We start from the raw sequence: 22,929 nt of genomic DNA, 5'->3' as shown, positions 1-22,929 counted from the left end.
CCACACACAGCACAGCACAGAAGAAACAGCAGTAGGTGGAAGCTGACAATGGGCTAAAGACAGTAAGACATAGTAATGATTTCATGTGAAAGATAAACTGTGGCGACGTCGGCCCATTACTGAGTTAATAAACTCAGTGTTACATTTTTCACTGTGCTAAATTTCTTTGTGTGCTCCTAAATTTTTTGTCATTAAGGAGAACATGTAGTCCTTGGAAAAAAACATTAGTGTAGAGCCCTGTATTAGAGGCAGAGATAGCCTAATGAAGTGTGTCTCCCTGGTTTTGTTTGTGTGTAGGCTATGTTTCCATGTCACAAACACTAACTGCGTTCATTTCATTTCAGTGTGCTTACATTTCAATAAACTGAGAGCAGTTGATCTTGTATTATCCACAGGGAGGGCAAAAAATGAGAAGAATGAGATTTTTATTGAGAGGATCTTCTTGAAAAGGTCACTGTGCATTTGATAATCAAGCAACCTGTTTGAGGCTTCAGGCAGCAGAGTATTCAGTGGAAGATGGCTGGGTGTGGAACAGTGTAATGACTGCTGCTATGACAGCTGTGTGAGGGTGATGAATGTCTCAGTGAATTACTCCGTTTGATAGACATTAGAGCTGTCAGGTCGTTGATGATACTATATCTTCCAGCACATAAATAACTTTGTTTATGCGCAGGTCGAAAGCCTTGACATGTACTGAATTAAAGAACAGCCTTAAGGAAGCTAACAGTTACTGTAAAATTCCACTGAACTCCCAAAGGTCATAATGTTAAAATAACAGCAGCTGAGTGTGAACTCTTTGTAGGTTAATGTAAGGTTCAGTGCGAGTCAAGGCCAAGTTTCCTGGCACATCACAGCCCTTCATTCATTAGTAAAGGAGCAGTGGACTGGTGCCGTCAACAGCGGTGAATAATTCATCCACCTGTGCAGCGCTCAGAACTTTTTAAAAGGCCAGCATCAGCAGTCCCGCTGGACTTCAAATACAGAAACAAGCCTCTGACTTCAATTAAAACTGATCGATACAATGAAGTGGAGATAATCAGTGGAAGAAGCCCAATTCCTCTGATGCTTTTGTCTGCGAGGCATTCAAAGTAGGGGAGTAAAAATGTAAAGTGTGAATATCATGCAGAGAAACAGCTGAAAAGATATTTACAGGATTCCGATTAATTTTCTGATATGCCTCTGTTTTATTGCAGGTATTTGCAATTTTATCAGTCTGACTTGACTCCCTTATCTCATCCTCATTATTCCTCATGTTTTTGCAGAAACAGGAAATTAACATAGAAGCAATAAATTCACATTCAGTGTAATGCTAAAGGGGAAAGCTTCTTACCTTTCTAAAAGATTCTAGAGATTGACTTTATAGGACATGATTGGCTTATTCCAAAGTAATCCCACAAAAAACCCCAAAGTAACGAAATTTAATATAGCCTGATCTGTTCATTTTAATACATTCATATTCATTGAAATGTGGTGATATCGCCCCAGAGGCAGCGCTGTTGTTCTGTCCATTAAAAACATGAAGCTTCACTTTACATTCAGACAAACTAATGTGGCAGCTACAAGTGTTAGATTTAATCTGTGAGAACAACATTTATCTTCCAAAAGGAATTAAATCATATATCAAAGTGCTACAGAGACATTAGAGCCAGTGGTAAATTATCAAAGAACTGCACAGATCAGTTAATCGGATCATTTTCTCCCCGGGATGAAGACACAGGACTCAGACTGCTGCTGAGAGATGACTGGCTGGTCTCACCCTGCCAGCGGCTCTGAAAACATTGCAGCAGATTTACAAACAGGCGTTGTTTGGATAATCTGACCCCATGCTGGAAATCTACATGGATTCTTTCTCCCCTGAAAAAAATATTAAAACTTAAAGTGACATTAACAGTCCTACAGTGAAAATTACAACAGTGCAGCTCAAAATCTCCGCCATTGCCCAAGGGTATCGTCAGACCGCAAGGCATACTGAGTAATGCAGTACCAGCAAGGGCCCTCTTCTCTATGCCAAAACAGTGACAGAAAATTCAAAGTGAAAACTGACACTGAAAAAAAAATAGCATAAAAAACAACTGTCACAAAAAAAGACAGACATGAAGAAAAAAATCTGAAAACTGACATTGAAAAAGACATCACAATGCAAAAAAAATCTCAAAATAAAATAAATTATTTTATTTTTCAGGGTAACTTTTTTCAGTACCAATACAACTTTTTCCAATACAAGTGTTTCAATGACAATGTTTCCTTTTTAAGTTCAGATGCTAAAATTTAACTGTCACTGTTCTAGCCCCGTACATTGTGTTTTTACCAGTTTTTGGACAATGATGGAGCTGTACGGCACAGACGAATGATATATCAAGTTTTAAATACACACACACACACACACACACACAAGGTAATAGATCAAATCATTGTTGATTTGATCTTTTCATGTGATTCAATATCATCAGCCACACTACTGCAACGACATATGAAGAAAAAGGCCACACCGGGAGTTTCCAGAGTTTATCTTTTTGACCCTCTGCCCTGTGCTGTTCGTGCTGATATCTATGTGAAGTTTTTCCTGAAGTGTACTCAGGCATGTGAGAAAAAAGAAGCACCGAGAGCATTTGAAGACTCCTTCCCTCTGCCACCCAGCCACCCTCTGACAACAAGAGGTCATGTCATTATTACTTCCCTATAGGACAGGAAGCATCCAGACGAGCTCCCTAATCAGAACAAGGACTCCCTGGCTCAATCATCCCTGTCAGGGGCAATAATTACTCTACCATCATCTTAATTAAAACTTGGCCTGGTAATTAAGAGTCATTGTTTACCTTGCAGGGGTAGCATTGATATGCATGTCATCACTCACTATTCCTGGCTTTCATTGCCGTACTTCTGCTTGAGGCTACAGGCCTGTCACTCTCTCCTTTTTTTATGCTCTTTTCCTGTCAGAAAGGCACTGTGGGCTTGAGGGGAACCTCCACCGACACCCAATTATCCCATGTTTGCTGATTGTCTCGGAATGGATGGCAGTGGACAGCTTTGATGCGTGGAAGACCTTCCCAGGAGGTAAGATAGTGGCAGAAAAGGAGTACAGAGGAAAGGAAAGGCAAACAGGGGTCAGGAATGGTGCAAAAGGAAAGAGGGACAAAGGGAGGGGTGTTGCAGAAAGGTTGGGTGGAGGGAGAGGTGATGGGGTATGGGTCCAGACATTGAAATGTCCTCATCGTCTCCAGTTTAGATCAGTGAGGGGAGCTGGGGCAGAGGATCTGTTAAGACAAGCCAAACCAGTTACTTCAGTGTGTTCTTATTGGCACATCGTAAAGGAAATGTTGCTCTCTCGCTGCCCTTTTGTACTTTATGGAGTCTGGAGGGAAAGCACTCCTGCTTGGGTTCTTTATGGTTTGTGTCCATACACATGCACATTACTAACTCCTGCTTTGCAATGAATAATCACTCTCATGTGGCTATAAACCTGGCAGTGCAGCTGAGTAGTGCTGTTATCCTGTAGTCTGGCTGTAACATGTGGACTGTCAGAGGAAACTTCATACTGTAAAAGTAAGAGCTAGAGGCCTTAAGGGGAGACATTTGTTCTGAGACACTTAAGCCAAAGTCTGACATCAGATGAATTAAAAAAGAATTTGGTATTTTGGTAATTTTTATTCGGGAAGGCTAGAAGAGCCACACAATTCAATTATTTTATCCCCATTCAAGCTAGCAGAGGGCTAACCAGAAGTTAGCCAGCTCGGCCAGCGAAAGCCAGCCAGTGCAGGAATGTCCCTCCCGACTTGAGATTTAAAAACTCTGTATAATGTTAAACACAGGGAGATTTAACTGGCTGTGATAGGCTTAATCAGCATTGTGTGAACTCATTTGGCAAAAGCTTGAATGTAATGGACATTAATTTATATGTAAAAATTCCGCACTGCAGGTTTAACTCCTCGATTGACAACAGATTGAGGCATTTTGTGGATCCTTTCTAGGCATCATAACTCAGTCAAACCAGTACATACAGACATACTGTATATACACACATATTGTTGGAATTGGTGCAGCTGAATGACTGACATCATGAAATGTAGACAAAAAGACAAATGTTTTTTTCTTCAGTATCAACAGTAATTGTCTGCACATCCAAGGTTTCAGTGCAAACAGGAACTGAGAGCTGTGAATATTTACTTGACATATAATCCAACTTTAGGCAACAGTAACACTTCCTCTTTACATCTGCCAAAGCACGATGGGAGCTATAGAAATTAATCAACATTTCTCTAAATGTCCCAGTTGCAAATTTTCAACTGTAACCAACTATCAGTATATTTTTGACAAACTAAGACTTGACTAATAAAGCTGCCGACAAACCTGAAAACTAGCTGAAACCTACAAGACTGGACTGACCACACATAAAGGTTGGTTCCACCAACTGGCACTGATTTTTTAGTCCTTGTCAGGGAGGAGTACAAACCTTACAACTGAGTAATCACACAGATAACACACTGCTCTGGAACAACTTGCATTCTGGTGGGAGACGACCCTGAAAATCCTGTAAGAATGACACCAAATATATGTTCTTGTACCAAAACAAACATGGAGGCAACCAGCTGCTTGTACTAAAACATCCATGGTTAATATGCAGTGCAGTTTACGCTGAAAAGTCTAAAAAAAAAAAAAAAGAAAAAAAGAAAGACAGAAACAAAAACAGAAGAAAAAAGTACAGAGTTTGGTTAAGGTCCTGCATGGAGAGGTGTGAGTAATGTGGACTACAGAGCCTGCAAAGGCAATTGGAGGTGAGTGACCTTTAGTCAGCTGCGTAGCTCTTTGATTTGATGTTGTAGAGACATTCGTTCTCTCTACAGTTCAGCTTTTCCTCCATTTCAGTTCTCCACTGCTCTCACACCATAAGCCTTTTTGCTCAGCATCTTTTCCCCTCTCTTTTATCTATTGACCCTGTGTCTCCCTCACATTGACACACAAGTTTCTGATTGATCACAAATGTCAGTCAGAAATGTCAAACATGTTTTAAATAATCTTAATGAGAAGGACTGGCAGCGACTGGATCTGAAGATGTATGATTAAAATCTTTACTTATCACACACTAAATTTTATCTGCCGACTGTCAACACCGACTGACCCAGATGCGGTCCAATCAGTCGCCACGCCCAAATCATATTCATAATCAGCTCACCAGTCGTCATGAGTGTCCCCGCCTTAAGATGCAAGATGTTGCATCAACATGGTTCTTATGTCCCTGAATCACTGTCACTCTCGTCTCCTGATTTTTCATTGTTCAGAACTGCTTTGCTCTGGGGAAAAGTGACGGATTACTGTTCCTGCCCATCAGAGGAATCTAACCATTCACACACTGATGGCACAGCCATCAGGAGCAATTTGGTGTTCAGTATCTTGCGGACTGGACAACCAGGAATCATTCTGCCAATCTTCCGATTAGTGGACAACCCGCTCTACTTCCTGAGCCACAGCCGGGTATAGTGATATTATATGTAATTTACAGTAACTTACTGCATTTCTTGAAATTGTGGTAATTCACTGTTAATACATTAGGAGTAGTGCTACTATAGTTATATGATGTGAATGTGCTGCCGATAAAAGTATTTTGTCAAGTGGAGTAGCAAGTAGTGAGGTGATGAAACAGGGGAACAGACAGGGAGCTGATTGGCTGGGGAAACACAGGGAGCAGAGCAGGGCTGATGAGGCTAACACAGGGCAGGTGTGGGGAAAACAGAGCAGGGCAGGGCTAACGAGTCTAGATGCAGGGAAGGTGTGGAGAGAAAAACAGGCCAGGGAGGAGTGCAGGAACACAGAGCAAACTGAAAACCAAAGCCTAGAAAACACAAATTCCCAACACAACCCACACTAACCCACCCAAGAATAACCATTAACACAAACCCAAGTACACAACACCCTAAGCTAACCAACAAAGGCAGTCCTCTAAACCCACCACCCAAATCATAACAAGCAAAACCATATGACCATGGGGGTGTTCCATCAAGCTGGCTAACGGGATAGCCTTGCTTATTTCAATAAGGCTCGCTAATTTAAGTGAGAGCTTCATTCCATCAATGCGGCCTATATGAGTCCCAGCTCAGTAACCATGGTAACTTAGTCAGCAGAACTAGCCTGCTCCGTGGCTCCAATGGACGGAAACAGACTATCAAAAGACGCGTCCATCAAGTGTCTTTTTGCACTCGCAACCCTATTATTTAAAGGCTTAGCATTTATAATTTAAGAAATAAAAGTGTGCCAGCGTTATTTTAAAGTTATTTATTTATTCATTCACTCATTTTGTTCAAGCTGTGAAGACAAAAAGAAAATTAAAGTCCAAACCATGTCCTTCTGTTGTACTTAAATGTATACAGTGGTAACTGCTTATAGTGATCACAGTTACAGTGATCAGCTGCTTATATGGATCAAAAAGCTCTGAGACAGAATCACTCCTATACAACATTATAAGCTGTTTGTGTATTTTTACTCCTTCAGTGATTGCATTAATACATCACATTTTAAATATCTAATGACAAATCAGAATTTACTTAAACATAAAAATCTTTTTTATTTTCCAGTATATGGCAAAATTAACTTCCCCCCCCATATTTTTCATCATTGGCTGACAAAAAATCGGGACTGTGTAAGATGAATTCCAGAGAAGATTTCCAGATTGAAACCAAACCAGCATTTTATTCCAACAGTTTAAGAAAAGTAAGGGGTTTGTGTATTTATCTATCGTAAATAGATCAACATAAGCCCTAATTTCAATTCAGTGTGAGTTAATAATTGCTGATTATAGCGTTTTTCCTGTCAACTAAATTGACTGTTTTTTCAACAGCCCCATTCAATTAAAAAAAGACAACTGAACACAGGCACCAGAGGGTCAGGGGGTTGTTGAGGAATGAGGAAAGTTTTCTGTTGTTGCTAAGCTGTACCCTCTTTCAAGTAAATGTCGTCCACTGACGTGACTGCTTGGCTTTTAATCCAAAGTAACCACAGGAAGCAATTACGAGTGCTAATTACTGGCTTTTATTGTTGGACCACTTTAAAAGCCACTTTATTGAACAGGTTAGGTGTAGGACTTCCCACGTTTGTTGCAGTTTGTGTGAACGTCAACATAAAAAGTAAGCAATGCCATTCCTATGCCTTGCTGTGACACCCGACACTCCGTCAACTCAATGTTATTTTTTAAGGGGGAAAGAGGGCATGTATTTTTGTTTTCTTCACATCCTAGTTAACATTCATCAATTTAAGTTATCTTTGTTATGTTCCAAAGGTCTGGGTTAGTGTAAGTGTTATAGTCAGAATCAGTTATCTTAGGGTGTTTTTCTGATTTCAGTGTTTTTAAAAACACAACCCCAGCTATGTAGATCCATTATTGAATAATATAATTGATAATTGAGACATTTCTTTGTTACATATCAGCATTGTTCACGGGTTCAAAGCCAAGTACTGACACATGCAACTATGTACATGCCTAGGGCCATAATAAACATGGCTATGTCTTAGGAAAAATCTCAGTGATTCTCATCAATCACAAGAAAAGTACACTTTGTTTTGGACAGTCTGCTTCAGTCTGTGTCATTGATTGATCTTGGACTTCATTGCCTACAAAATTCTGAAAAAAGATTCATATGTGTTCATGCAGACATTTTGTGTGATTATTACCCTCTGCCAGTGTATAAAGCTTCAGGCCTGTCTGTTGTCTCCTTGCATCATTCAATATCCTCCTCTTAAGATATTAATGATGACAGCCTACAACATGAAATTAACCTGACATTACCTGAACTGCATGAAGAGACAGCAAGGACACTTTGAGCACCTAAAAGACATTATTGGCATTAGAAAGAAAGAAGATCTCATGTATGTCGAACCCGACGACATTAACTCTTTCCTAACTACAATACAGATTCAAAGACTCATTAAAGCATTCAGAAAAGGTGAGAACATATGTTTAATTAATGGCTGAAGATCTGTCCTAGTTATAAGTATTAAACATGTAAAATTTCATTGCCAGGAGTATGATTTCCCGAAGCACTCTGAATTTGTTTCTCATAGAAACTTCGGAGCCTGCATTTATTACTCTATAAATATTCCATCTGTACATAGTTAATGGAGAGTTGTTCTTTTTTGTGTGTGTATTCAGATGACCAAGTGGAGTCAGATTCTTCAAACCACCCGATGGAACCTGAAACCAATTGCCCACCATTCACAAATTTCTCTCCATTCTGCACAAACATCAAGTCAACTTCCTTCCACATAACCATACATAAGCAAAGCCTCTTGAATCAACAGTTTTACTACTCCATGGGAGAAGATGCCGGTAAGACTCTCACAGGCCATGGCAAGAGGTGACTTGGCTCACTCAGAAGACAGGAAAATAATGATTAGGACTGTTGTGGAAGCAATGTGAGTACACTGCCCCAACCCCAACAGAGCTGCTTGTGTGGAGGTAGCCAGAGCTATTGTATCTCAGTATCCTGCTATCTTTGCTGATAAGACTGCGGACGGTGAGTAGTTAGGTTATTATTCCCTACTCAAACAGCTTAAAACGAGAGCTGAACATGTCAACAGCAACAATGTCAGTAGCAACAGCCTATGAAAAGGCCTGCCAGTGAAAACAGTGGTGGTGACACCGCCATCAAAAGGGGGAGATCTGAACTTGATAGTTATGGCTGCATCAACTGACAACCCAGAGCTCTACCAGGAGAAACAGCAGAATCCTAGGAGACAAAAAAAACAGACTATGTCAACTGTCTTCTGATCAGCAGGACCTCAAGCTGTTGAGATGAAGGATGTAGATGAATTTATGACATTGACTTACCAAAAACTTACCAAAATCACATGACAAATTCTTGGCCTGCCCCTACTTTTTGTGTGATGAAGAGCAGTGGCCATTTCTTTTTACTAAAAGAGGCCTCTGCACTTACTTCCAGACACTCACAGGTATCGAGGTAGACATATGCCTCAGTGAAGCTCTCCTTACTAAGGGAAGTAGAATTTACTTAAGTGGAAGAAAAGGAGATTGAGCATCTGCTACGTCAGTGCAACAGTGCAGAGTTCAACAGCCACCTGATTGCCACAACAGCCATCCTTTTATTGATGAAGTACTTCAAAGAAAAAGAGGACTCAATCTTCATCTTGGCTTTTAAATTTTAGACATTTACTCTCAATTTAAAACAGGCATCTTCAATGAGAATTGTTTATTTTAATGTGTTTAAGGGATCAATTCACTCAAATTACATAAACATTTTGTGTTCAGCCATACTGTTATTTAGCCATTTCTTTCAAATGGCTAAAGAACAGATACTGTACTTGTGGAACATAATGCTTTGAAAAAATGCTTCCATTCACTTCAACTGTTTCAGGTGGTAGCAGGACCAGGGGTAAACTCTAGTCTAGTCTCAGGGGTGAAGATCTCAAAACCTTGCTCAGTCGCAAAAAAACTATTAGCCCCTCCAGTAAGAATTTTTTTTGTAATCTGGGTGAACTGGCCCTGTAAATATAAATTACTAGTTAATATTGAAGAGCATTTTCCTTCTGTGTTTTGAGAGCATTTTCCACCAAGATGTCTGTTGAGATGGAGATGACCTTACCCACCACACCCAGGGTAATCATGCTTGGTAAGAGAAATATTTTCTATCATACTGTCATATTTTTTTGTAGAAATGTACATCATTGTTGTGGTATTCTGCACTTTTACCCACTACAGTTAGCCTGGCAAGGGTTTGTCTGTTCTCTGGCAGTGTTGCCAGTAAGTTACTGTAAAAATGCATTAGAATGTCTAACAGTGCACTTTTAGCTCATTGTTTTGGTTTAATGACCCAAAAATCAGCCCTCATCAACCTAGTTTCCAGCAGCAGCAGTCAGCTGTTTTCTGAAAAAAAAAGCTCTGATAAACCCACTGTACACTACCTGTACAGCACCAAACAGCAGACAAAGATATGCTGGTTTCAGACCAAACACACCAGAGTGAGTCCTTTGCATGGGGTAATGCACAGAATTAAGAGCTGCTACAATGGGTAGTTGAGTCCAGGTAGGATCTGAGAGTAGTATTAGATACAGATGCACAAAATCAGCTTTTCCACCATTCTTCCTTGCGGTAAAATTGTAACTTCCATAACTTTTGCCTCCTGTCAATGTCAGAATCCGATTTGTAGAAGCCAGCATATTTGGGGTCAAAGTTCAGCTTAAATGGCTTTCTTAATTGGAAATAATGGCCTTGCTCTGGAATGTCACACTTGCACTTCTGGTGTGAAAGCCCTGTTAGTGACTCACTGGTAAACATAGTGGAACATTTAGCTGCTAAAGATAGTGTCAACTACACCACTTCAGGGAATTTAACCCCAAGGAAATTGAGTCTTAACCACTTGTGGTTGAAAAAAAAGAAAGGTGATATCCGCTCAAAAAACACTGGACTGAGACGTGATTCCAAAAATAGATATAAATTTTAATAACAATATAATTTTTTAAAAGACAGTGACCTGAATTGGTTGCGGTGCAAAAACAAAACAAACAAAAAAACAATAAAAGTAAAAACCAGTCCATATACCAACAATGGTCGCAAAGTGGAAGCGTGGAAACGTAGAGACAAAAAAGCTGATGTAGAGATGTAAAAACAGAACAGCAGTTGCTCAGGGAGTGGAGACCAGGGTTTGGAAAGGGCCACACACTGTAGTGCACAGCCTGACTTCAAAAATACCTAAAAAAGCTTCAGCTCAATCACTATTGACAGCAGATGAGAGACCAAAAAGAAAGTTAGTTACGTTTAGCTGGAAGCCAGGTAAAATTGGTTTAAAGTTAGCAAAATAGCCAATGGCATACACTATGAACATGCAGCAGAGGAAGACTGTAAAAATATACACCTTACAATTGCTATTAGACCAGATTGCGAGGAAACACAGCAGACCCACCAGTACGCCAAACTGTGCACATGCCAGCCATATGGAAACGAGGCTCCAAAAAGAGGCAGAAATGTCCATCTGAGGAGAGGTCACCTGCCCAGATATAGTGCCGCCCTGTAATCAGCACACAGCTGATTGTTTGAATACATCCAGTGACACTTTAGTGCGCTGGGGAAAAAAGGAGAAAAGCCTAATCTGCCACATGTTATAAAGAACAGTTTAGGGTGATGAGAACAGCCAGTTCTGTTATTTACTGGTCCCAAGCTAGTCTGCTAAATGCTCTGGCCTTGTGAGTTGAGTGATATTCAGTCATCACCTTGGCAGCACTCTTTGCTGGCAGCACTCTCGGCACTCAGTGGCTGGAGAGGACATTAGGCTACCAAACTTGATGACAAAAGGAAGATATTAGGTATCCAGTAATGGGAACAAACCTAAGACAAATCTGGCAACAGCTCTTTGAGCACAGAATAAATCTGGTGGTTTGTTCAGGGGATTGTGGGCCAGTGAGGGAGCATGCATTTGAGTGAGTTTTCCTCTGCTCGCCTCAGTAACGAGGCCATGGGAGCCTCCAAGGGACCAATTTCTGTCTGTTCTGCAGGCCATGTTGTGTCTTTGTGTTAAGTTGAAGAGGATGAGGAGAAAGAGGAACAGGAGGTGAGATTAGAGTAATTGGTATACGTGTTAACACTCAGACACCTGCAACTATTTTATGCCTGCCACACTCTCTTTCAAAGATAACTGTTGTTTTTTAGTTCTGAGTCATTTTTTTCACTTTAAGCTATACAGAGAAGAACAACCTCTCCAGAGACGATGAGTTTCAGGACTATAAAAGAAAATACTGTAGTGATTTTGTCCAGCTCCCATTAAGTGAACTGTTCCACATTTTACAAGCTTTACAACACCAACCTCCTTCAAAAAAATTTGCTGTTTTTCTGCCCTTTGGCCAGAATTTCATGTTCTTTGCGACCCTCACCTAGACAGAGATGTCGAGCTGCAAAAGAGGAGGTCTCATTATAGAAATCCACCTAGAGGGTGAATGTAACCTCGAGCCAGACAACTCATTCACCCTTCATTACTATAGGTGCTTTTGGATGCAGCAGAGAGGAGGGGAGATGTTGGGTGCTGTAGGGGCCTCACAAACAGGAAGTCCCTGGTAAATCAGAGAGCTCTGGCTCTGTTTCCACCTACTGTAGTACAGTACAGGTACATGGCCCTGCTGACCCTAAGTCAGCAGCCTCTTGCTCAAAGCAGGACAATCTGGTAGCCAGTGTTAGGGTACCATGAATACTTTTCTCCAGTAATGTAATTTTAGGGACTTCATTACTGTTGCTGCCTGTGGAAAGTTACTTTACCACATTATTATGTAAAATTGCTATGATCCATTAAATTCAAACCTGTGTCAATATCACTATATCAATAAAGAATATTTATTATTTTGGAAAGAACAAAGTAAAAATGGTGTTCAATATTAAATAAACACATACATCATTATACACTTAATAATCATATAGATAAATACAGAAAAAACTATATAGCCTAATATAACTGTGAAATTGTTAAAATAATCCAGTACATTGTAAAACTCAGTTTATTGTAATGACATGTTTCATCCTGCTTCTTTTCACAATAACATTGTTTTTGAAGTTATTGTTTTTTGTTTTTTAATTCCAGCAATTTTTACTTCAAAACATCCCTTTCCAAAGTCTATTTTTTATTTTACAACATCATTTTACTCAGTGAAGTCTTTGTCTGTCAATCAAGACAAATAGACAAATTATAGAATATTGATGGATTACTATTTCGGAGTAATTTTCACCAGAATTTAATAAGACTGAAATTGTGTGCATTAATTCAATGTTAACATTCAGTGTCAATGCAGGAAGTAGTGTGATTTTCATGTATTCCATTGTAAAGAAAATGTGTAAGGGTCTTGTACAAATTTGTCCAAACAGACCAAACCTTGTTTTCAGTGTAAATAAATGTGACTCAGTAAAGGTCAAAACAACAAGGATCCCTTGGCACAGAAGGATATTTCTTTTTTTGATAAGTGATCCACAAGCAGCAAACATAATTACCCATTTATAAACATGACAAGCAACAAGATTAATGAGCGATTGGATATCCATTTTAATTCCCATATAGCAGGAAGGCTCAGCTCATACAGTATTCAGTATTGTTCAACAAATTTGTCATGTGCCAGCAGCATCCAATCCAATTCTTGCACTTCCTTTTTCCCTCCTGACAATATTAAATATGAATTGAACTATAAGAGAGGTTGAATCCAAGGTTTCCAGGTCTCTGTGACTTTAATTTAAAAGATGCAGGAATTGAGGTTAACACTTGCATCAGTAAACATTAACCCGTTAAGTCATATTCAGTTTTCTTTGGTCTTAAGCTTTTATTTTTCTTTTCCCTCCAACTTTACTTTGTTATGGTTCACTTTTATTACTGAAATGACAGTGACAAACTGAATGTGTTGTCCATAAAAATCTTCATCTGATAAAGAACAGCTGTAATACTTTAATCACTCATATAATCCCACATTGCAAGTGACCTGAGTTTTCAGTTGTTATGAGTCTATATAAATCTAAATTTTTCATGAAGCTGAGCAGCAGCCCGAAGACTCCTAGGATGCTGACCCTTGAAAGCATAATGTCCTTCCAAAAGTACACACCCCCTCCATATATATTAATTATATCTGCCAAGATTGACATGCAGATAGACACTTACAGGGTGGGATCCTGCAGCTTCTGTAAGATGTAATGATAATGTATATAGATGAAAATAGTGTGTTATTTTAAGAATAAGGCTAGTATTCTAGCATTTTATTAGTATTACAAGACCCACAAAAAATGGCACTTATGCAGCGTTTGTATTGGACCATAGTCCCCTAGTGATATGGTTATGTAAATTTGTGTGTCATCCGCATAACTGTGTTAGCATATTTTGTTGTTTTCCATAATCTGAGCTAGTTGGAGCATGTAGATGTTGAACAGAAGAGGCCCCAGAATGGAGCCTTGGGGAACTCTGCATGTCATTTTTGTCCGCTCAGATGTGTAATTACCAATAGACACAAAGTAGTCCCTGTCCTTTAAGTAGGATTCAAACCAGTTTAGTACTGTGTCAGAAAGTCCCACCCAGATTTCCAGTCTGTCTAGTAATATGTTGTGGTCGACTGTGTCAAATGCAGCACTGAGATCCAGTAATACTAATACTGTAATTCTGCCACTGTCAGTCAGTGTTTAAGTGGATGTCATTGAAGACCTTAACAAGAGCAGTCTCAGTGCTGTGGTGTGGTCAAAATCCTGACTGAAAGACATCAAAATAGTTGTTTAGTGTTACAAAGTTGTTCAGCTGTTGAAAAACAGCTTTTTCGATGATCTTGCTTAAAAATGGGAGATTTGATATGGGCCTATAGTTGCTCATTAGTGATGTGTCTAGATTATTCTTTTTTAAGAGTGGCTTGATGACAGCAGTTTTCAGGGCCTGTGGGAAGACACCTGAGAGAAGAGATGTGTTGACAATCTGTAGAAGATCTGAGGCCATGCAGTTAGGAACAATTTTGAAAAAGCCTGTAGGTCAAGAATACAAGCAAGCATAAGGTCAGTTTACAGAACACAGACAAGTAACAGGCAGGTGGGCAGGAACAGGATATAAAGTGCAGATACAAGATACAGGATACATAGGGGACAAGATTAAAGTAAAAGTTACAGAGTATAACATACCGGATACAGGATAAAGATACAGTCCCCCCCTCAACCAACATGCTGCCACCAATGCAGGCACATTCTGGTGAGCTCTCATTACGTTACTAATGTAACAAAACTCACACAACCCCCATGAAATGACTCATTTCACTATCAAAATTTGATCCATTCAGTCTGATGACATTTGGAAAGTCTAGGGGAGCCACAATATTCAATTATTTTATCCCCATTAAAGTTAGCAGAGGGCTATCTGGAAGTCTCCGGTGCAAGCAAGTCTGGTTGGAGTAACAGATTATTGCATTAAAAGGCTGATCAGAAAAATACTGCGCAGCAGTTTTCAATACTCACAACTCACAACAAAAGTTATCACGCTGCAACCCTGTTTACTAGTGCGCACATGTGGAATGTGTGTGTGTCTGCCGACTCCCGAAAATTATAATCTGCAGTCCTCGGAAAGTATGAAAAGGCCTTAACACACACACACACACTTTTTGGCCCCCACACTTCTGAATGAATCTGGCGCTCCTGCCCTATACCCTCTCCACCCATGAATGAAGGTATACGATACTGTGTCCACTGTTTACTTACACAGAAATCCTGTGTATTATTTCAAAACATCACACTCAGGTTTTCAGTGTGTCTCAGACGTAATTATCTAGGCTTATTGTATGTATGTATATGTAAAAAAAAAAATCTCCCTCTCACCCCCCTCCCATGGGAGGTTGGTGGTGTGTCTTCCTCAAGCTTGGGTTCTCTACCAGAGGCCTGGTATATATCCCATATTTGATGATGACATGACAGAAGGAAGAAGAGGATTTCTTCAGGAAGATGCAAATAACTTCTCTGCCCCGCTCTTCTTCAACCGAGTCGACTGCTGTTTTCTCCACCATGCCGCCGAGGAACCCCGCTGACAGCACTAGGACGGCCCTGTCAGCATCTGAGCCGAGGATCCAAGCCGGACCGAAAGACGGACTTAACACACACCCTGCTCACTTTCTGTAGTGACCAAGAAAGAGGCTTAAGTCTGGGCAAAGACAGTGTTAGTGTGTTATTTTCAGCTTCAGTGCTGTTGTTAGCTTGTAGCTTTTTAAGCTTTATTGCTATTGTTTTGTTGTGTGAATTGACGGACCGCCAAGTCCCTTTGTTCTGCTTTACTCTTAGGAGTATTTGAAGTTTGCAGCCTGTTTAGTTGTGTTCACCACACTAGACTGTTTTGAGTTTGTCCCGTTCGGGACTACTGCTGTGTTTGTGCCACTGTGAGTGAGGAAGTAAGTTGCTTTGTTGATCAGAAACCAGACAACGTGAGTTTCAGACTGCCGTACGTACACACGCTCTCTGTGGACAAAGCAACCGCTTCTCTCTCCCTCGCGGTTGCTTTCTTCTCTTCTTCCTTCCCTCTCTTTTGATTAACCCACACACATGCACATACACACACATCTTTTTACACATCTGATGGTCAGATAACGTGGGACACGTCCCTCGCTATCCGCCATCAGACACGTGTGTTTTACACGGAATTGAGTGAGTGCAAGATATCGACCACCAGATGGCGCCATCTTGCTATTGTCTAACCAAGACACTGCCGTCACTTCCGCCATTAGGTTCTCACGTGACGTGACTTCCTCCCATAGTCACCTCCGTGTCTAAACCCTCGACGTCATCACGCCAGTTCACGTCACCATCTTGTCACATCTTGTCTTGTGTTCCACACTGTACATAGCTGTTGTTTATGTGTTTGCTTAGGTAGAATTAGATTTTAGAATAGTTGTTTATTGATCAGAGCATTTATTAATTCTGCTAAGTTTAATAAACACTGTCATATCTTTAAAGAGAAGTTTTTTTGTCATTATTGTGTTTTATATATTGTGAAAAGTGGCTGATTGAGGGAGTCAGAGCTTGGATTCATACCCTCTGTGTTCACCTGTGAATGTTTATCACTCAGATATTAACATTCTAGGTGAACTCTTATGAGACTACCTTGTTTGGTTATTGGTCCCGGTTTCTGGGTGGTGCCCCGTAATTATTAATTCATATTAATAATTCTATTAATTTTTATCATAATAATTTTTATATTGCTAATAACCAACCATGCTCCTCACAGATCTGAAAGTGTGTGTGTGTGTGTGTGTGTGTGTGTGTGTGTGTGTGTCCTGTGAGGTTCTTTAACAGCTGGTGCCCAAAATATTAATTAATATTAATAATCTTTTGATTTCATAATTCATAATTATCTGTTAGAATTATGAATAATTACTAATAACCAAAAGCGCCCCTACCAGTACCAACAAGTACAACATCAGGGCAAAATAACAGAAACACCTGGAAATATAAGAATATCAAATAGATGATGAGTAGTAGGGTCAACTTCAGTCAGTCTGTGTCATCCTGAACCCTTACCAGAGAGAGGGTCATGTTGGATATTTTTTGATGAAGGGCAGCCTTCAGTTTTATAAACTTGAGCAGTGTTTGGATCTGCTGACTGGTGGGAGGTCTGTTCTGTACTATTTTATACTTTTTCCCTCTGACTGCAGCTAATCAGATGGTGCATGGTGAGTGTTCATATGGAGTGCTGCCACCCCCAACCCCACACCACAGAGGGGAAAGTACAGTCAAACCCCCAACCCCACCCCCCACCCACCCCCTTCTAGCCCCCAACCCTCCCCGTCTCGCCGTCTGCCTCCTCCACTGCTGTGGTGCCAAGCCAGCAGGGTGGAAAATTGCATCTTGTCATTTAATTTAAAAAAAAATCTTTGTTTTCATAGAATTAATCTTTCTGCTTTGCTCCACTTAAGTTGAAAGCTCAGCAAAATGAAACAGGCTGTATCTGTTTCTGCAATCTGTGGGGATGAGTTTGAGAAGGAGCAGAAAGATGAATAATGATCAGCTGCCTTTTTTGCGTGCGTGTTACCATTTGCTCTGTAGAAGCCATAAATTACCCCCAACCCAAGGCCTCAAGGTACTGCACTGAAATGCATCATTATTAGGGAAATAACAACCTCATTTGCTTCCAACAGGTGGACACTGTGGCACTGCATTCCCATCAACTGTTTGATTAACCTAAACACAAGCTTTGTTAAATAAACTGCAATAGAATCTTGTCTTGATTAAATGGGTAATAAAACAGATTCAGGTGCAAATTTGTCATTATGCTTTTAGAGTTTACATGAATTGAATTGCAGGCTACAATATAGTACAACTGCAACAATGGAGATTGAAACACACCCAGTACAAAATGAGTACATGTTGCCTGGGTCCAGAACTTTGATTCTGCCCACTCCACCCAGTTGATTGATTCTGGTCTGGCATCATGACACGAAACAACGATTTCTTGGTTGAAAAATCGATCAATCCAATGAACGCTGCGGGGGGACTAACGATTAGCCAATCAGGGCCACAGCCAGGAATAATGCTGTTGTCAAGCTGTGCACCAGAACCAAGGAGGAGTAAAACTAGGCAGTGCTGATCAAATATGAAACAAGATTCTGTTACTGCATTGCCCATTTCTCACCTCAAATGTTCAGAAACATATTTTAGTGTACTGTTTAGCTGTAATGTGATATATAACCTGGCCTCCATTTTGAAAATGGACAAGCCAAAAGCAACCACCACCCAACTTGCAGTACGTCAACCACCACGTCACCACCAGCTGGAGCATTCGGTGATCGAACCGAATCTCCCTTCCCCACAGAAATCGGTTAGAGTGGAGGCAATGTCAGACTGAAGATGGAAATGGAGTGTAACGAGTTGACAGTTCTGTCTGATATCAGGCAAGAATACATGCACATTTTAATTTTCATTAATTACCTACTGTATGTAGGAATAACATGATGACTGTTTTCTTGTCACATGTAAAAATTATATGGCAAACAAAACCAGTCTAATTTTTCCAAACTTTTGAGTTTTGAAGGCACTTCACATTTTGATACCACCCTGCCACAACTGTCCACTGTACTGTCCCCACTAGTAATGCTGGCACAATACATCATATGATCTACTCTAACTAGACTTATGAGGGCCTAAAACTGAGACCTGAAAATGGCCTGTACTTGCATCTTCAGGTGCAACCTGGCTGAACTGCCAAATTTGAGACCTAAACCCAACCCCAGACCCAAAAATCCTATAATTGTGCTTTATTCAATACATTATTGAGCATTAGTTTGCTAGTCTGTTCCCTCTCCCCTCTGGGTATTGTGTATCTACTTGTAACACTTGACATATGTGGATATAGATCATTGGCTCGGTTAGAAAGAAAGCTGTTGAATTGCACTTCAAAATAACAGAACCCAACCTGCGCCTAAAGCTTTACATAAGAGAACAGACCGGTTGGGGTTTATGTCAGTTAGCAGAATTTATCTCACATGTTGTGGAGCAACATTGTAATCAATGTAATATCTTTTTGTCTTCAATTTTATATCTGATATTGCCTCACCTTTGTCTACTTAGGGCACATAGAACCCTTGGGATTTGTTTAAAAATACAATATACCTGTAAATGTACAGTATATCAGTCCTGCTCTTTAACTGTATAAGCTGCAAACAAATGTAGAACGATGAATTGAAAACCTAAATATACATCTACAATACCCCTAGCTAAAGGAAATCTCAAGTTGTATCCTTCTTGATGTATCATAACATCCAATGTAAAAACAAAGACTTTGTGGCCTCCACATATACATAAGAATTCATGGCCAAAATGTCTACTGCTGAAAATAAAATGCACACACACATATGCTATTAAAATTCTGTACCTAGATGAAAATGTGATCAGATGATACAGTAAGTTCCAGATAAAATGTTATTATACACATATTTTAGGTTACTGTATATTAAACTGAATAGGAATGATATATATCCCTGTTGTGTACAAATAGTATATCATTAATGGAACTTAATGAAGACTCAGCACCCTCACACACAACAGCATATATTCACCAGCAATTAACAAGACAACTTCATTTGGTCAAATAAAAATTATAAGAAAAGCTAGGAGCTCTCTGCCTATGCAAACCAGCTGTTTGGGATCAGCAGACATGGATGTGACTCACATCAGAGAATCAGCTCAGATTGCCTTAGTCAGTGGTTACTACAGGAAGGCAAAGAGCCTTGAGCAGTACAACAGAACAGTGTAAAGAGAAAAGTGAAGTCAGTGCTAATTCAACGCGAACTGGACATGAACAGGATCTGTACACTCAACAATAATACCAGTAACATCAAAATACATATTAATCATTTATTTGGTCCAGATTAGTACTTTTTCTAAAGTGGGTAAAAGAGCAGTAACTGGGCTTCTCAAAGTGTGGACCAAGGTCCAATCACTAATTACATCATGTAGGGATAAATGTTCTTGTGTTTGAACATTGCTAGCGTGACAGAATGTAGAACATACGAACATACATAATGCTGCATGCATATATGTTTGGTCTTATCACAATAAAAAATAATGTCATTACTATGACAAGGTGTCACGTCAATGGCATGCAAACATTTACATTAACACTAGCAGTAAGATGTTGTTCTCAAAGTTTGCAAAGAAAATGAAAGTTAATTAGGAGCATTTAAAAGGAATGATGAGAGAAACACATTAATTCTCTTGCAGTCCAGCACTAAAGCTGTGTGCTCACATTGCAGATAGCACTGGTTACAGGCAAACAGTGCCCTTACTAACAAGTCAGGCCACCATGTTGTTTTGTCAGATGTGGCAGTTTTAGTTAAATTGTACTATGGGAAAATTCTCTTATGTCTTTTTTTTCTGTCTTTTTTTCTTTGTTGGAGTTATGTGTTGGTGTTACAAAGCTGTGACCTTGTGTGAAAGTTTCACTACCGCTATAGTCTATCCCATCGCCAGACAAGAATGTTGAAATTGAATGATTCTGAAAAACTCTGGATTAAGTCCAATCCCAAAGTTGTTGTTTTTTTTTTTTTTTTTAAATTTTCACTCTACAATACCTGTGCCTGGCAACAACACTATGGATAAGGTTAGTGAAAGATTGTGGTTATGGTAAATCAATAGTTATGGTTAAGGTATGGTTAGGATAAGACAACTAAAACATGTGGTTAATTTAAGTGAAGTATTGTGGATATGTTTAATAAAAAGGCAGGACAGGACTTGTGACAGGACTCAAACTCTGGTTTCCTGCATTAAAGTTCCATACACTATATAGCCATCCACCACCCCGGTCTTACTGTCTGCCTCCCTGTGCTTAATGTAGGTGCTGAGTGTAAATTGGGGTGTCCAATGTGGACATAATTCCTAGGAGTACTCACCTGCCATAGCCACTATTTGTGCATCTCTCTGCACAAAAGGGAATTTAGTCCTGGGGCTACTTATTTCCTAGAGTTGTTTGCTCAAAGAGATTTATATGTCCCCTCTGATCTCTGTCAGGAAAGGACAGCACATGTGAAGAGGTGTAGTCAATGCAGATCATCAGCTAGAGGACATCACTGACTGCCAATCACCCTATTTGGTCCCCTGTAGCCTCATTAAAACCAGTGTATTTGATCCAGTCAGACAGTCCTTACTTAGTGCCTGACTGGATCGATAAATTTTGTATGAGCGACGACAAGCTCATAAAAGACATGTTTAGTGAAAATACAAACAGATGTAGATGGAGGAAGGCATTCACTGAAGCACGAGAGGGATCAGATGGGCTCATGATTTCAACCAGGGAGAGTCGGCAAAAGAGGGTTATACTTATTAACCTTTCTGAAATGGCTCATGAGCTGAGTCTTTATTGATGACCTGGGTTATGAAGTCACAATGATTCCTCTAGGAAGCTGAAATGAAAGGTTAAACTATTCACATTAATTGCTCTACAAGGTCACTTATCGACAACCCCCTAAGCTTCAGCCAGCACAGCGAGAAGAGCAAAGATAAGAGGAAGAGACAGAGAGGAGAGGATGAAGGTGGCCAGCCATCTGATGTTGCTGTGAGTTATGAACAAACTGTTTTCTGATAGCGCCTAGCCTTCTAAAGGGTCTATGAATAACTCAGAGGGTAGGCGCTGACGACAGCTGTCACAAATCTCAGAGGATTGGATTTTCCATGAATAAAATCACGAGGGGAATTCACATCGGTAAATACAATGCATTTGCACATAAATGTGCAGCTCTTACTGCTGGTGTCCACAGCAATGCTGCCACTCTTCGCCTGACTCATTACATTAAACACCTCACACCACTTGTGTATGTACAGTATGCATGGACCATATTGGAATCACACAGAATATACTGCCATAAAGCAAAAAGACATCTATTGATGGCTGATGGTGTAACATTGCCTATCATTTTCACTTCAAAAGATTCTAAGTATTCAGCACTTTCTCCAAAATCTTTCGTCCTGGTAGCAAACAGCACTGAAGGATGGTGATATCTGCTGGTCAGTCAGTTGGTCAGTTTGTCCACCTGTCCAATGTTTCCCCCATGTTCATGAGTGCTGCTGCTAAAATTTCACACAATCATTAATATCAATGGGCCACTAATGATTTGCACTTGCACACTGTGTGAGCAAGATAACACCCTACGTTACTGAGGAATTGTTTTGAGTCATTGACTAGTGTATCAGATCCCAGAATCCTCCTTCTCCTCATTCTTCGAAGGACATCTACGTGACGGGTACTGTTATAACATGGAAGCTGGCAGATGTGGATCACAGTCTGGCAGGTGCTGTTGGTCCACCTTTCCAAAAAAAAAAAAAAAAACTTGGAAACTGTCAGATCTTCTGGTCACATTAGGAGCAGAACTTTTTGTCTCCTTTTGTAACCTCCTAGGAGGTTAAATAAACTTAGCACAAAAAGTAAGGAAATTTGTGTTTGGTAGGTTATTTCTTTGTTGTAACAATGCTTCTTGGCAATAAATCTTATACCGTTGGAAAGCTTGTTTATTTCCCTTTTAAATGGAGCCACATTTGTAAGGAACATGCATTTGTGGGATAAGCAGCAGAGCTGAGTATGTGGGTTGCGCCCATGAAAAATTTTCCAAATCTTCTTTGCCAATGCCAGCAGCTTATTCTGCCATTGACTCTTGTTTGGTGTTTGGTGGATAGGATGATTGAAGTTTGAAGAAACAAGACATATTGGCAATTTAACAATTTATTCATTTAACAAACAGGAGCCTCAGTAGTGTGTAGAAGAACGATATACAGCCACAACAGCCTGGCACCTCCTCCTCATGCTGGTCACCAGTCTGGTCACACACTGCTGTGGGATGGCATCCCATTCTTCAACCAGCATTTGTTGTTTTCAGAAGTTTGGTATTCAATTGGTATTCAAAATACACAATGCTGCTCCTCCACAATTGAAGAGTTTTTTTCAGCTCCGCTCCAAGCAAATTAGC

General features: G+C 40.0%; 1 pseudogene; it reads left to right on the top strand.

The window, feature by feature from the left end:
* The first annotated feature begins 7,724 nt into the window (after window positions 1–7,724).
* The window catches only part of LOC122987177, a 29,689-nt pseudogene continuing 14,484 nt past the window's right edge, over window positions 7,725–22,929 (top strand).

This window comes from Thunnus albacares, chromosome 8 (genome assembly GCF_914725855.1).
Source record: "Thunnus albacares chromosome 8, fThuAlb1.1, whole genome shotgun sequence".
NCBI classification, from domain to species: Eukaryota; Metazoa; Chordata; class Actinopteri; order Scombriformes; family Scombridae; genus Thunnus; species Thunnus albacares.
This window is presented reverse-complemented; position numbering and strand designations above follow the sequence as displayed.